The sequence below is a fragment of the Delphinapterus leucas genome, chromosome 15 (genome assembly GCF_059928025.1).
Source record: "Delphinapterus leucas isolate spDelLeu-1000000601 "Yukka" chromosome 15, BTC_Dleu_Yukka2, whole genome shotgun sequence".
NCBI lineage: Eukaryota > Metazoa > Chordata > Mammalia > Artiodactyla > Monodontidae > Delphinapterus > Delphinapterus leucas.
Window position 1 is genome coordinate 26406378 of NC_143143.1, and position 10378 is coordinate 26416755.

The 10378-nt window shown below is 37.1% G+C and overlaps 2 protein-coding genes across 14 annotated transcripts in view; both read right to left on the reverse strand.

Annotated features, from left to right (window-relative positions):
- MRTFB (myocardin related transcription factor B) overlaps positions 1-10378 on the reverse strand; it is a 200553-nt gene that overhangs the window by 130818 nt on the left and 59357 nt on the right. The gene's annotated exons all lie outside the window — the stretch shown is intronic.
- ERCC4 (ERCC excision repair 4, endonuclease catalytic subunit) overlaps positions 6555-10378 on the reverse strand; it is a 184421-nt gene continuing 180597 nt past the window's right edge. Inside the window, exon 17 of the mRNA XM_022552226.3 lies at positions 6555-10373. The gene's annotated coding sequence lies outside the window, so the exon portion shown is untranslated. The remainder of the gene's footprint in view (positions 10374-10378) is intronic.

Here is a 10378-nt window from a genome sequence, read left to right on the forward strand (position 1 = left end):
CATCTAAAAAAGTGCTTACTAGATAAATAAAAGTTGAAAGGTATTTTGTATAACTTTTTATACTATGGATCAAAGAAAGTTATAGTTATCGGTGTCATTACTTCAAGATTTTAATGCATCCTAAAATGAGACAAAAGTCAACTAATGCTGATGAAAATAAAAAAGCAGCCTGGTTTGAAAAATCTATCTCAACTCCTACAAATCAAACAACTTTACACAAAGTCAACATTCCCAGCAACCAGCAATGTTTCAGATAATGAATCCTCTGTCAGCCTCGGTCTCAAAGTGAGAACAGAGAACAAAACTTTCAGCCAACCCACAATGGACATACAGTTCACAACAAAGAGACAAAACTTTATTTTAAGCCACTGAGATTTGGGGTTGTTTACTATCACAGCATAACCTGGCCCATTCTGACTGATACAGAAATTAGTAACAGAAGTACCAAAGACACAATAAAAACCCTAAATATGTGACATTGGCTTATGTGGGGATGAGCAGTAGGCAATAAGAAAACTGTTATGGAAAGCTGAAAGCTAAAAGGATGGTGGTCCGTATTATGCAACGGCAAAGCATCTGATAGGCTACCTGCTTAGCAGCATCCCACATCACAGTGTGTTCATCCATTCACCTATTGATGGATATTTGAGTTGTTTTCAGCTTTTGACTATTACATATAAAGATGCTATGAACATTCTTGTATGAGTATTTATATGTATGTATGCTTCCACTTCTCTTCGGTAAATACCTAGGAGGCAAGTGGTTGGATTGTTTGGCAGCTGCATGCATAAATTTTAAAGAAACTAACAAACTATCCTCTAAAATGGCTGTGCCCTTGTGCTTTCCTACCAGCAGGGAATGAGAATTCTACTTGTTCTACATCCTTGCCAACATTTGATTATGGTCAATTTTTTAAATTTTAGTTATTTTAATGGGTGTGTAGTGATATCTCATGGTTTTATGTATGTATGTATGTATGTATGTATGTATTTATTTATTTATTTAGGGCTGCATTGGGTCCTCGTTGCTGCACACAGGCTTTCTCTAGTTGCGGTGAGTGGGGGCTACTCCTCGTTGCGGTGCGCCAGCCTCTCATCGCAGTGGCTTCTCTTTATTGCAGAGCATGGGGTCTAGGCGCACAGGCTTCAGTAGTTATGGCATGCAGGCTCAGTAGTTGTGGCACACGGGCTTAGCTGCTCTGCAGCATGTGGGATCTTCCCGGACCAGGGCTCGAACCCGTGTCCCCTGCATTGGCAGGCGGATTCCTAACCACTGCGCCACCAGGGAAGTCCCGATACCTCGTGGTTTTAATTTGCATTTCCCTAACGATGTTGAGCATGTTTTAATGTGCTTATTTGCCATTTGTATATCTTCTTCGGTTAATATCTGATCAAATATTTTGTTGATTTTTTTAAATAGGTGGTTTATTTTCTTATTATTGTTTCGAGAGTTCCTTACATATTCTGGACAAAAGTTCTTTATCAGATGTGTGATTTGTAAACATAGGCATACCTTGTTTTATTGTGCTTCACTTTATTGCACTTCGCAGATACTGCATTTTTTAAAAATTGAAGGTTGAGGCAACCCTGCATTGTTCAAGGCTATCAGCACCATTTTTCCAATAGCATATGCTCATTTCTTGGCTCTGCATAATTCTTGAAACATTTCAAACTTTTTCATCATTATTAAATTTGTTATGGTGACCTATGATCAGTGATCTTTGATGTTACTGTTGTAACTGTTTGGGGGTGCCATAAACCACGCCCATATAAGATAACCAACTTCATTGATAAATGTTGCGTGTTCTGACTGCTCCACCAACCGGCCATTGCCTGTCTCCTCCTTCTCCTTGGGCCTCCCTATTCCCTAGGACAGAACAATATTGAAATTAGGCGAATTAATAACCCTACGATGGCTCCTAACCCTACAAGTGAAAGGAAGAGTCACATGTCTCTCACTTCAAATCAAAAGCTAGATATGATCAAGCTTAGTGAGGAAGGCCGAAAGCCGAGACAGGCTGAAAGTGAGGCCTCTTAGCCAAAGTTAGCTTAGTTGAGAAAGCAAAGGAAGAGCTCTTGAAGGAAATTAAAAATGCTACTCCAGTGAGCACATGAATGATAAGAAAGCAAAACAGCCTTATTGCTGATATGGAAAAAGTTTTAGTGGTCTGGATAGAAGATCAAACCAGTCACAACATTTCTTTAAGCCAGAGACTAAGCCAGAGCAAGGCCCTAACTCTCTTCAATTCTATGAAGGCTATGAGAGGTAAGGAGGCTGCAGAAGAAAAGTTTGATGCTAGCAGAGGTTGGTTCATGAGATTTACGGAAAGAAGCCATCTCCACAACATAAAAGTGCAAGGTGAAGCAGCAAGTGCTGATGTAGAAGCTGTAGCAAGTTATCCAGAAGATCTAGCTAAGATAATTAATGAAAGTGGCTACAATGAATAACAGATTTTCAGTGTAGACAAAACAGCCTTATATTGGGAGGATACTTTCATAGCTAGAGACTTTCATAGCCAGAGAGAATAAGTCAAACTCCTGGCTTCAAAGCTTCAAAGGACAGGCTGACTCTCTTGTTAGGGACTAATGCAGCTGGTGACTTTAAGTTGAAGCCCGTGCTCATTCACTACTCTGAAAATCCTAGGGCCCTTAAGAATGATGCTAAATCTACTCTGCCTGTGCCCTATAAATGGAACAAAACGGCCTAGATGATAGTAATCTATTTACAACACGGTTTATTGAATATTTTAAGCCCACTGTTGAGACCTACTGCTGAGAAAAAGATTCCTTTCAAAATATTACTGCTCATTGACAGGGTACCTGGGTCACCTCAGAGCTCTCATGGAGATTTACAATAAGATTCATGTTGTTTTCATGCCTGCTAACACAACATCCATTCTGCAGCCCATGGATCAAGAAGTAATTTCAACTTTCAAGTCTTACTATTTAAGAAATAACATGTTGTAAGTCTATAGCTGCCACACATAGTGATTCTTTCAATGGATCTGGACAAAAAGTAAATCGAAAACCTCCTGGAAAGGATTCACCATTCTAGATGCCATTAAGAACATTTGCGATTCATGAGAAGAAGTCAAAGTATCAACATTAAGAGGAATGTGGAAGAAGTTGATTCCAACACTCTTAGATGACTTTGAGGGGTTCAAGACTTCAGCAGAAGAAGTAACTGCAGATGTGGTGCAAAGAGCAAGAGAACTAGAATTGGAAGTGGAGCCTGAAGATGTGACTGAATTGCTGCAATCTCATGATAAAGGAGTTGCTTCTTTTGAATGGTTTCTTGAGATGGAATTTAATCCTGGTGACGATGCTGTGAAAATTGTTGAAATGACAACAAAATATTTACTTTATTTACATAAACTTAATTGGTAAAGCAGTGGCAGGATTTGAGAGGACTGAATCCAATTTTGAAAGTTTTCCTGAGTAAAATGTTATCAAACAGCAATGCGTGCTACAGAGAAATTGTTCATGAAAGGAAGAGTAATTTGATGCAGCAAACCTCATTGTTGTCTTATTTTAAGAAATTGCCACAGCCACCCCTATCCTGATCAGTCAGCAGCCGTGAACACCGAGGCAAGACCCTCCACCAGCAAAAAGATTACAACTCACTGAAGACTCAGATGATGGTTAGCAATTTTTAGCAGTATTTTTAATTAAGATACATAAATTGTTTTTTAGGCATAATGCTCTTGCACACGTAATGGACTACAGTATGGTGTAAACATCACTTTTATATGCCCTGGGAAACCCCAAAATTTGTGTGACTCACTTTATTGTGAAATTTGCTTTACTGCAGTGGTCTGGAACCAAACCTGCAATTATCTTTGAGGTATGCCTGGACTTTCGCCCGGTCTATGGCTTACCTTTTTGTGCTCTTAATAGTGTTTTGTAAAGAGCAGATGTTTTTAATTTGAGGAAGTCCAATTTATCAATTTTTTTCTTTTATGGATCATGCTTTTAGTGTTGTAGCTAAGAAATCTTTGATTAACCCAAGGTCACAGAGATGATCTCCTATGGGTTTTTTTAGATATTTTATAGTTTAATATTTTACATTTAAGTCTATGATCCACTTTGAGTTAATTTTTGTATCTGCTGCGAGATACGAATCAAAGTTTTCTGTTTTTTGCATAAAAAAACTGATTGTTCCAACACCATTTGTTGAAAAGGTTATCTTTTCTCCACTAATTTGTCTTTGCACCTCTGTTGCAAGCCAGCTGACCATGTATATGTGGATCTATTTATTGACTCTTTATATAGTTCCCAGAAAGGAGAGAACCACAAAGGAGGAGACTCTAAATTCTGTGTATAAACTCTGCCCAAGTCTCTGGCTGACCCCTAAACTATGCAAATGCAGGACAGGTTCCCAACTCCTTTTACTAAAGCAAAAATAACAGAACTAAGATCTCAGCTGCTGCTCACCATTGGAAAGACAGAGTTTGCAAAGGTGAGTTCAGCAAAGTTAACTGCCTGCTAAAATAAAATAATACTCTAAGAGGGAAACTTACAGAGTCTAGAATCTCCACAACTGCCCATCCAGAATTCCATATCCAACAAAGATAACCTTTAATAATGAAGGCAAAATTGTCACCAGCAGACACACACTATAAGAAATGCTAAAAGAATTTCTTCAGGCTGAAGGAAAGTAATGCCACATATTACTTGGGTCTCAGTAATAAAAAGCATCAGAAATGGTAAACATATAGATAAATACCAAAGACTAGTTCTTCCTCTTGATTTCTTTAACATTACCATTCCAAGTAAAAATTATAGCACCGTGTTATGGGGTTTATAATGTATGTAGATGTAATATATATGACAATTATAGCATAAAGGATGGGGGAGGGGTAACCGTATTACTACATTCTTATAAATACTTCTATACATTATAAGGAAGTTGTACCATTTTAACTTGAAGAAGACTGAGAAATTAAGGTTGTACGTTGTAATTCCTAGAACAACCATTTAAAAAAAGACATAGTTTTAGCTAAAAAGCCAATAGGAATTCTAAAAAGGAATTCTAAAAATACTCATTCAACTTAAAAAGAAGGAATAGAGAAACAAAAAAGAGATGGGACAAACAAAAGCAAATAGTAAAATAGTAGACCTAAATCCAACCTTATCAATAATGATATTAAATGTAAATGGACTAAACATTATGATTAAAAGAAAGACTGACAGAATGGATTTTTCAAAGTCTAAAAATGTATGTCTATAAGTGACATGCTTTAAATATGAAGACGTAAATAGAAAAAGACAGGTCACAACAAGATGCCCAGCAAGGCTGGAATGACTACATTAACATCAATCAAAGTAGACCTCAAAGGATGTGTTAGGTAGGTGAATTTGCATGTAAAATGACTTATTTTGCTATGAAATATTAAAATATGACTCCTAGATTTTTTCAAAATTATGAATTTTCATTTCAAATTATTTATTCATATAAAATAAAATCTGTTAATAACAAATTAATTCTAAGATACAATACCATAATGCCATTTTAATGGCAAGATGTACAAACTCTGAACATTAGTGCTAATGATTTGGAAGATCCTTTAGACATACAATTTAAAAATATTTTCATGCACTATTATCTGCACTTCATATCGAAGAATTTTTTTCAACCTATTATTCCTTGACATTATGCTCACCTCAAACTCCCACACATCCCTTCAAATTAAGAACATTATAAGCTAAGAAAATCTTTACAAAATGTAGCAAAAGAAAAAGTGTTCAAAATTTTTAACTTAATATTCATGAACTTTTTTTTTTTTTTTTTTTTGCGGTACGCAGGCCTCTCACTGTTGTGGCCTCTCCCATTGCGGAGCACAGGCTCCGGACGCGCAGGCTCAGCGGCCATGGCTCACGGGCCTACCCACTCCACAGCATGTGGGATCTTCCCGGACCGGGGCACGAACCCGTGTCCCCTGCATCGGCAGGCGGACTCTCAACCACTGCGCCACCAGGGAAGCCGTCATGAACATTTTTAACGGAGTACATACACTCTTTCTATTCTGAAATTCTACTACCAAATTTGCAAGCTGTCATCTAATATCTACTTAAATGCTTGATAATTTTGTTTTGAAATTGAAATTCAACATCAAACATAAAGAAACACTTTCTGTCCAACAGTCTCTAATTGAGATGTTAAAGAAATGGCATTAGAATGAATTCTTTCATTGGGTCATAATCTAGTTATGAAAGTAAAGCAATCATTCAGCTTTAATAATACAAACTGTGATAAAATATTAATTTGTCTAGAACTGACAGAATGAATGACTATGGAGTTAATATCTGACACGTCCCAATAATATAACTTCATTCCAAAATGAAACTAATCCGACACTTATCCAATGCTAGGTCAAAGCACAGCACAACACTAGTATAAGATCAACCTGGGATATGGCTTCTGCTCTCAAAAAACAAATCACTTCATTGTCAGATACTACACCAGAGACAGAGAAAATAACACAGGAAAAAACAAGAGGCATCACACTTTCATTTGTCCATCTATTGATTCACTCGTATCTTTTTTTCTCAGTGGAGTCAAGATAACTGACTTATATATAACTGACTTATATATATATAATGATCTTATATGTTATTTTTTTTTGTGGTACGCGGGCCTCTCACTGCTGTGGCCTCTCCCGTTGCGGAGCACAGGCTCCGGATGCGCAGGCTCAGCGGCCATGGCTCATGGGCCCAGCCGCTCCGCAGCATGTGGGATCTTCCCGGACTGGGGCACGAACCCGTGTCCCCTGCATCGGCAGACAGACTTTCAACCACTGCATCACCAGGGAAGCCCCTGATCTTATGTTTAAAAAGATGCTGGGCTAAGGTAGTTCCCAAATCAGTGCTAACGTTTGTTTTGAACCAAGTGAAGTCCAAAGCCAAATCTCTTTCCACTGTACCTTACGGCTTGTAATGACTAATTTGTGTGAAACATTAATAAGTAAAGTAGTATATAATCATTGCTATATAAAAGAAATGCTAAAAAATAAAGGAGTTCAAAGAATATCAATATCAAACTTAAGAAGTTTAATATATAATCAGCCAAATGCAGACAGGCAGAATATCCAAATACACTAAACAAAAAATGTTTTAGCAACAGCAAAACTGTTGTCCCTGCCCTTAAAGCGCCCCTGAATTACAAATATTAGGGAAACATCTGGCTAACAGCCCGCAAAAACTTATTTGCATTCAAACAAGATAAAACTTGGATCAAGAATTTCAAAGACAAAGCTGACCACACACAAAAAGAAATTTCTGCATTAGAAGAGTATTTACTATTAAGTCCCATGATCAAACAAATTGAAAATTTTATATCAAACGCACTTTTGAGAAACAGAATTTTTTGTCATTGGGTTGGGTAAATTAGTGATATCAACCTTAATTGATTATTTTATGCTATCAATTCTCCCTTCAAAGCTCCTGGGGGCAATCTGTTAAACATATAATGTTAGAGCTCAAAATTTATTTATGAATATAAGAACAAAACTCCTGTCAACTGTATGTGCAAAGGTATTTTCTAAATATTATACAGCTGTTTCTGTATTGTGTTCTAAATAAAATTTCTTAATGGTACCAAGAATTCAGGATCAAGTCTATTTACATTTTTGTATAAGTAACTTTCTCCTCCCAGTTTTATAACTGGGGGAAAAAAAAAATCACAAAAAGGAACACTTCATCCAATTTGCCCATATTCACTCTTAACAATTAGGATGGAACCAGAAAATCAGAGTTCTAAAAGCACATGTTTCTACACAAATATTATTTTACTACATACTGTTTTCATTAACTATTATTATTATGAAAAGTATTTTTGTTCCCCTATTTTTTCTAATTTAACTCCTGTTTTGATTACTTGAATGCACTTATATGTTCAAAGACTATGGAAGTTCACAGAATAACAGAACATTTTAACTGAAAGGTATCTTAGAATCTATGCCTAGTAGGTGCTTCTCAACCCTCCTCACAATATGATAATCATTTGAAGAACTTAAAAAAAAAAATTCCTAATGGGTAGGGGTAAAGGAGAGTCTCTCCATAGATTTTGATACAGTTACTTGAAAAGAATGATTCTAATGTGTAGCCAGTGCTGAGAATCACTGACCTAGTGGAACCCCCTTATTTTATAGAGAGGACAAATCATTTGCCCAATGAGTGAGAAGAGAGGTCAGAACCAAATTATTATAGCAAGTGTGAAAACAACACAATAGAAGTAGGTACAAAGTGCTGTGGAAACCAAAAGAATTAAATGTCTAATTGCATTTGGGTAAGTTAGGAAAGTCTCCCAGGATGAAAAGGACTTTGCAGACACAGAAGTTTTTCTCATTAGTAAAAGTACAGTGGCATGAACAGCTATCATCCAATAGCAAAACGTCTGATGGGGCCAGTGTAGAAAGAGCATAACATGGAGAAGCAGAAGACAAGGTTGGTGCAGTGAGTTAAAGCACAGTTGTGAAGAAGTGTTAAGAAACAGTGATATGATCAGATTTGTATTTTAGAAAGATCATTCTGGCAGAGGTATGTTACTGATAAAAATCTCATGTTGAATAACCAATGTTGGCAAGGATGTGGAGAAAAGGGAACCCTCCTACACTGTTGGTGGGAGTGTAAATTGGTGCAGCCACTATGGAAAACAGTATGGAGGTTCCTCAAAAAACTAAAAACAGAGCTACCATATGATCCAGCAATCCCACTCCTGGGTATATATCTGAAGAAAACAAAAACACTTATTTGAAAAGATACATGCACCCCAATGTTCATAGCGGCACTATTTACAATAGCCACGGTACGGAAGCAACCTAAGGGTCCATCAACAGACAAATGGATAAAGATGCGGTATATATACACAATGGAATACTACTCAGCCACAAAAAAGAATGAAATAATGCCATTTCCAATAACATGGATGGACCTGGAGAGTATTATGTTTAGTGAAATAAGTCAGACAGAGAAAGACAAATGCTCTATGTTATCACTTATATGTGGAATCTAAAAAATAAAACAAGTGAATACAACAAAACTGAAATAGACTCACAGATACAGGTTACAAGCGGGGAGAAGGAAGAGGGGGAGGGACAAGATAGGGGTAGGGGATTAAAAGGTACAAACTACTCTGTATAAAATAAATTAGAAGGATATATTGTACAGCATAGGGAATATAGCCAATATTTTATAATAACTATAAATGGAGTACAATCTATAAATATTTTGAATCACTATGTTGTACACCTGAAACTAATATTGTAAACCAACTATACCTCAATAAAAAAGTTAATAAATAAAATATGGTTACTGATTAGTCCAAGCTGTTATTGGGTTGGCTAAAAAGTTCCTTTGGTTTTTAAGTAAAAATAAAAGACACGTTTTTCACTTTCACCAAGAACTTTATTGAACAACGTATTCACTGTTTTGTTCCACTACCTTCGGCCATTTTTCAGGCAACTTCATAAATCCATCTTCCCAAAACTTTTTATCTTTTTGAGCAAAGAACTGTTCCAGGTGCCTTTTACAGTCTTCCAGGGAATTGCAATTTTTTTCCATTAAGAGAATTTTGTAAAGACCGAAATAAATGGAAGTCCGAAGGTGCAGTGTCTGGTGAATATGGCGGATGAATCAGAACTTCCCAGCCTAGCTGTAACAGTTTTTGCCTGGTCATCAAAGAAACATGCGGTCTCACATTATCTTGATGGAAGATTATGCGTTTTCTGTTGACTAATTCCAGGCGCTTTTTGTTGAGTGCTGCTTTCAGTTGGTCTAAGTGGGAGCAGTACTTGTTGGAATTAATCGTTTGGTTTTCCGGAAGGAGCTCATAATAGAGGGCTCCCTTCCAACCCCACTGTACACAACACCACCTTCTTTGGACGAAGACCAGCCTTTGGTGTGGTTGGTGGTGGTTCATTTCGCTTGCCCCACGATCTCTTCCGTTCCAAATCGTTGTACAGTATCCACTTTTCATCACCCGTCACAATTTGTTTTAAAAATGGAACGTTTTCATTACGTTTCAGCAGAGAATTGCATGCCGAAATACAGTAAAGGTTTTTTTTGCTCAACTTACGTGGAACCCAAACATCAAAGCGATTCACGTAACCAAGCTGGTGCAAATGATTTTCAACGCTTGATTTGGGTATTTTGAGTATGTCAGCTATCTCCCACGTGGTATGACACTGATCGTTCTCAATGACTCAATTTGATCGCTATCAACTTCAACTGGTCTACTCGACCGTGGAGCATTGTCCAGCAAATCTCCAGTACAAAACTTCGCAAACCACTTTTGACACGTTCGATCAGTCACGGTACCTTCTCCATACACTGCACAAATCTTTTTTTTGCGTTTCAGCTGCGTTTTTACCCTTCCTGAA